The following is a 6,448-nucleotide window of genomic DNA, read 5'->3' as shown; positions in this document are numbered from 1 at the left end:
TAACATTTGTGTGGGTGAGCATTTAGGGAATAGTGATCATAACATGGTCTCCTTTGAGATTCTGTTGCAGAAGCAATTCTATAAGGGAGTAACTAAAACACAAAATTTCAGACGTGCAAACTTTGACAGTATAAGGGCATCTCTGCAACATATTAAGTGGGAAATGCTTTTCACAGGGTTAAACACAGAACAAAAATGGGAAGTCTTTAAAATGCTGCTTAATAAATATACTTGTCAGTATATTCCACTTGTAAGCAAGGAACGTCGTTGCAAAGCAAAACCTTTTTGGTTCAATAGAAGCGTTGGTGTTGAGGTGGGTAAGAAAAGACGTGCTTTTAAGGCTTTCAAGTTAGCTGGTACAGCCGAAACATTTATAAGGTACAAGGAGGCCAATAAATCATGCAAAGAAGCTATAAGGCAAGCTAAAATTGCTATAGAAAAGGATATTGCAGCAAGCAGTAAAAAAAATCCAAAATTATTTTTTAAATATGTCAATAGTAAAAAAATGAAGCAGGAAGGGGTGGGACCCTTACTATCAGAGGGGGGTCAGCTGGTTGATAAAAACAAAATAAAAGCGCAGATTCTGAACTCGTATTTTTCATCTGTGTACACAAATGAAGAACCAGTAAGTGAAGGTTTCCTTCTTAACACTCCCAATTCTAGTAATACAACTAATGATGCATGGTTCACACATGAAGAAATTCAAAAGAGACTTGAACATGTTAAGATTAACAAAGGTCCAGGGCCAGATGGTATTCATCCCAGGGTAATTAGCGAGCTTAGCTCTGTGATTGCCAAACCTCTTTACTTAATTTTTCAGGATTCATTGAGATCTGGCATTGTGCCGAGAGACTGGCGAATTGCTAATGTGGTGCCTCTATTCAAAAAAGGATCCCGTTCTCAGCCTCAAAACTATAGGCCAGTTAGTCTGACGTCAGTATTAGGAAAGCTTTTCGAAGGGTTAATAAAGGATAAGATACTGGACTTCATAGCAAATCATAATACTATGAGTTTGTGCCAGCATGGTTTTATGCGTAATAGATCTTGCCAGACTAACTTAATTTCTTTTTACGAGAATGTAAGTAGAGACCTCGATTCTGGGATGGCAGTGGATGTGATTTACTTAGACTTTGCTAAAGCATTTGATACAGTGCCACACAAAAGGTTACTGGTTAAATTAAGGAATGTTGGCCTGGAACATAGTATTTGTACCTGGATAGAGAACTGGCTAAAAGATAGACTACAAAGAGTGGTGGTAAATGGAACATTTTCAAATTGGACCAGTGTTGTTAGTGGAGTACCGCAGGGCTCTGTACTAGGTCCCTTGCTTTTCAACTTGTTTATTAATGACCTGGAGGTGGGCATTGAAAGTACTGTTTCTATTATTGCAGATGATACTAAATTGTGCAGAACTATAGGTTCCATGCAGGATGCTGCCACTTTGAAAAGTGATCTGTCTAAACTGGAAAACTGGGCAGCAAACTGGAAAATGAGGTTCAACGTTGATAAATGCAAGGTTATGCACTTTGGCAAAAATAATATAAATGCAAGTTATACACTAAATGGCAGTGTGTTGGGAGTTTCCTTAAATGAAAAGGATCTAGGGGTCTTTGTAGATAACACGTTGTCTAATTCTGGGCAGTGTCATTCTGTGACTACTAAAGCAAATAAAGTTCTGTCTTGCATAAAAAGGGCATTAACTCAAGGGATGAAAACATAATTATGCCTCTTTATAGGTCCTTGGTGAGGCCTCATCTGGAGTATGCAGTTCAGTTTTGGACTCCAGTCCTTAAGAGGGATATAAATGAGCTGGAGAGAGTGCAGAGACGTGCAACTAAATTGGTTAGAGGGACGGAAGACTTAAATTATGAGGGTAGACTGTCAAGGTTGGGGTTGTTTTCTCTGGAAAAAAGGCGCTTGCGAGGGGACATGATTACACTTTACAAGTACATTAGAGGACATTATAGACAAATGGCAGGGGACCTTTTTACCCATAAAGTGGATCACCGTACCAGAGGCCACCCCTTTAGACTAGAAGAAAAGAACTTTCATTTGAAGCAACGTAGAGGGTTCTTCACAGTCAGGACAGTGAGGTTGTGGAATGCACTGCCGGGTGATGTTGTGATGGCTGATTCAGTTAATGCCTTTAAGAATGGCTTGGATGATTTTTTTGGACAGACATAATATCCAAGGCTATTGTGATACTAAACTCTATAGTTAGTATAGGTATGGGTATATAGAATTTTAATTAAAAGTAGGGAGGGGTGTGTGTATGGATGATGGGTTTTCATTTGGAGGGGTTGAACTTGATGTACTTTGTCTTTTTTCAACCCAATTTAACTATGTAACTATGTCACCCAAGAAAAAGTATGCCAAGCCAAATAAAGGGACACTTCGCATGTATATGTGTGGTGTATGTCATCAAATGCCCATATGGACTGTAGTATGTAGGGCAGACAGGTAATGTCAGGAAAAAGATCAGGTTACATAAATCTGCTCTACAAAAAAGGAAAAATGGAAATTGGAATGGTTCCTGGATAAACTTTGTTTGTATTTTCAGTAATGCTGTATTTTTCACAATCTGAAAATGCATCAAAACCATTCTCTGCTGGTACAACTACTTCAGGTAGAGAATTCCACAACTTTACAGCTCTCACTGTAAAAAAATACTTTTTGACTCTTAAAACAGAACCTGGTTTTACTAATACAAGTGGTTTAGTGGGCCTTGCTTTTCACCCCAGGCTGTTTCCATCAAAGAGAAGAACATGGGAACATTTTTAAATGTAGTAAAAGTACAGGTGGTGGATATTCTTGAAAACATTAAACAAGAGGGAGAGAGAACAAAATATTTTGTAATAAAAGTAACAAGGTGGATCCAATGCCTTGAAATATTGATGCCTTATGGATTAAATAGAAAATTAAAGTTGGGTCCTTTTAATCACTAGGATTTTAATATTTTCTTATTGCATATGTCAATATATAAACTACCATGTCTATGAAAATTATTTTTATCTATTATTATTTTGTAAATCTATTATGTTTGTATATGTGTATGGGTACTATGTATAGCAGATGGCAATACAGGCTAGCCTTTTAAAGAGCATATCTTTATAGCATTAGCAGCCTGAGAAAGGGCTCTAGGCAGACATTGCTTTTGTTTAGAGTTTGAGCATGGGTGGATGGTGAATGTTTTATTGTTGGCCATACACAAAATGGGGATTCATATAATAACCTAGCAACCACTCACAATTCCCATTGACTTCAGTGGGAATATATTTGTGGGTATTTTGTTGCCCATCCACGAATAAGGACACAACATATTCATGTTGGCACACACTACTGACATGGAAACACTCCCTATGGGAAAACAGTTAATGTATGCCATCAATCATCTCCAGGACATTATACAATAAGAGAAATGGGTACAAGAAGTCCACAAGCTATCTGGGACAGGGAGTGTTCATTGGCTCTTACCATGTTAGTTTGAAGGGCTTAGGGGTAAATTTACTAAGCAGTGAAAATTCACCAGCGGCGGCTTCACAGCCATCGCAACACTTCACCAGGTGAAAATTCGCTCAGATAATGCTAATTTACTGAAATGTGAAGTTGCATCCAGGCCACTTAGCGAATTTTTGCTAGCGTTACTTCGGCAATCAAAGCGAAGATGCGCTTGCGTTCAGTTATGCCTAACGCAGCTTCGTTAGAGGTCTTCGCTCAGGCTAATTTGCATACAGCGGGAAATTATAAAGTTGAATGGACGTATATGTTGCAGCAAATACATTACATTACACAAGTCCAGGGAACCTTAATAAAGAAAATAGAGTTGTTACAATGCCCTACACATGAGCCCACTGTATAGTTAATGTTCCATATGTTAGAAAATGTATGGGGGAACCCAGTTTTAAGGACTTTTGCAGGCTATCACTCTGAAAAAAGGAAAAGATGCCAGCGTTTTTTTGGGACATAGAAACTTTTTCCACTAAAAATATGATGTAAGTAACAGAAGAATGAGGAAGATCTATGCACTCCAATGCACTTCGCCTGGTCTGAGCTGGTAAAGACAGGTCAAGCGAAAGAGGTAATGTTCAGTAAAATCGGCATTTGGTGAGTAACGTCCATTCGCCAGAGTGAAAATTCGACTGGCGATAGAGTGCAAATGACCACTAGCGTGTGTCCCTTTTGCTAGCGAAGTTATGCCTGCGCCCGTTAGTAAATGGTCAAAGTGCCTGAAACCGGTAACGCTGGCGGTCAATCTTCTGCCTTTGGCCTCGGAAGGAGCCTTCAGCTACTCAGATGCCGAGAGGAGCAAAGCAAGCATTCTGAACGAACAAAGGGGCACATTCATTACCAAGGATAGGACAGAAGGCAACAACAATCTTAAGGACGAGATGATAAAGCGTGGTCAGGCAGGCGGGGGTCAGTGCAGGCAGAGTTCAAGAACAGTCAGGCAGGCCGGGTACAAGCAAAGTTCAAGAATAGCCGGGCACTCCGGGTCACTACAGGCAGAGTGCAAAGAATGGTCAGGCAGGCAAAGGTCAGGATTGGCAGAATACAGCAGAGTCAGACAGGCAGGGATCAAAACCAGCGAATATGCAGACAAAATCACACCCAGGAACTAAACAAGTTAGACCTTACAATGGGCAATGAGTTTGGGCTTGAAGCCCCTTTTAGATGTTTGAATTTCACAGCGAAAGATGTGATGATTTCACGCGCAAGGCACGTAAAACCCGGAAGTGCTCACTGCGAGTGCCATAGGAGAGCCGGTGGAGACCAGGCAGGGGATGGGGCTGTGATACGGAGGGATGGGGTTGTGATGCGGCATGGGCGGCCCGTGATGGCTATGACACAGGGATTGGCGATTGCCCGATTGCTGTGTCAATCATGAGGAATCCTGCCTGGTTTTCCTTATTTGGAAAACCGGCCAGGAAGTTTGAAGGGAGCCCTTCAAAATACCTGGCGGTCAAAACTGGACAGGTGGCAACCCTACATTAATAAGAAATTGAAAACCACTTTGCCATTATGGGGGTCTCTACTACTAATACTTTGAGGAAGAGTGAATATGATAAAAATTGTATACTTACCTAAATATCTTTATATATATATTTCATAACTGTCCAGTCCCACTTCCTAAAGACATCTGTCAAATTTACAGTCATTAATAACTTCATTCCTGTGGAATAAGATGCCCAGACTGTCCACTAAGACACTGACTGCTCCCAATGATAGGGATGTGCTTGATCACATCCCCATCCCTTTATGCTAACTGGTGGTTTGACAGAAAACTGAATGTAATATTACAGTTAAATCTCCACTGCTAACCCCTTACATCCCCCTGTGGATGAACTCATTCCTGCAACAGTTTTGTAATTAGGAAGCAGTATGGCTTTGGTCAGCCAAGAATCTTAAATATCTTCTTTTTTTTTTTTTTTTAATAGAAATTTTACAGAGAAATTTGTTGACAGTGATAGCCGACCGGGTTGCCTAGGGTGCCCAGTCAGCTTGGCCTGGCACTGACTGTATGTGAAAAACAACTTTTATTTTCAGCTCTTGGTTTTACAGTGTATCACAGTTGACCTCATCTGTCTGTAACCAATTCTAGGGCACAGAGGGTTCCATTATGAGTATAAATGATTATAATAATAGCAACTTTAAACTACTAAGTTGTATTAAACACATTTTTTATAACTTCATTACATGCATATAAAATATTAATATTGTTGGTAAAATAATTTGCATAAATAGTTTCTTTATAAACATACACAAATATTGTTATGCAATATTTATTTTATATGGTATTTTTAGATGATGCACTTTCAAAGCTACAAAACTCTAAAATCTAAAATGTGACTAAAATGTAAAATTTATGGCATTATGATCGGCTTATGAACATATTATGAGTAATATTCTTTATATAGCATTAACATATTTCACAGCACTATACAGATATACAGGTACACCGTTCACATCAACCCTTGACCCAGTGGTGCTTACAATCTAAGGTCTCTTTTGTATTTGTTATTTATTATTTGTTGACCATTATTATAAGATTACTAGATGGTGCTATTACATGTAAAACTGTTATGCGTCATCCTGTTTCTGTTGGAAATTGATATCCCTAGAATCTATCTATCCTTTCTTTCCTCTCACTTGTTGGCAGTTCAGTCATGTTCTAAGTAAAGCATATTCTACTACCTGCTGCTGTGGGCTTCTTCTCTCTAATAAAATAACAGTATTTATGTAGACAATGGCCAAAATGTTCAAAATGTTCAAGCTTCACTTCCTATTAATTCCTGTGGGGTTTTTATAAGCGTATTTAGCAGTGGCTAAATGTTAGAGTTAATCTGATAAATTTGATAAATACTCTTCTAAAAGTTCCATAGAAAGGAATAGAAAGGTTTTTTAGGTGAGCTCTAATCACATAAATCTGCCCCTAAATGTACAGTACATT

This window comes from Xenopus laevis, chromosome 1L (genome assembly GCF_017654675.1).
Source record: "Xenopus laevis strain J_2021 chromosome 1L, Xenopus_laevis_v10.1, whole genome shotgun sequence".
NCBI classification, from domain to species: domain Eukaryota; kingdom Metazoa; phylum Chordata; class Amphibia; order Anura; family Pipidae; genus Xenopus; species Xenopus laevis.
The sequence above is the reverse complement of the archived record's forward strand: the minus strand, read 5'-3'. Positions refer to the sequence as shown.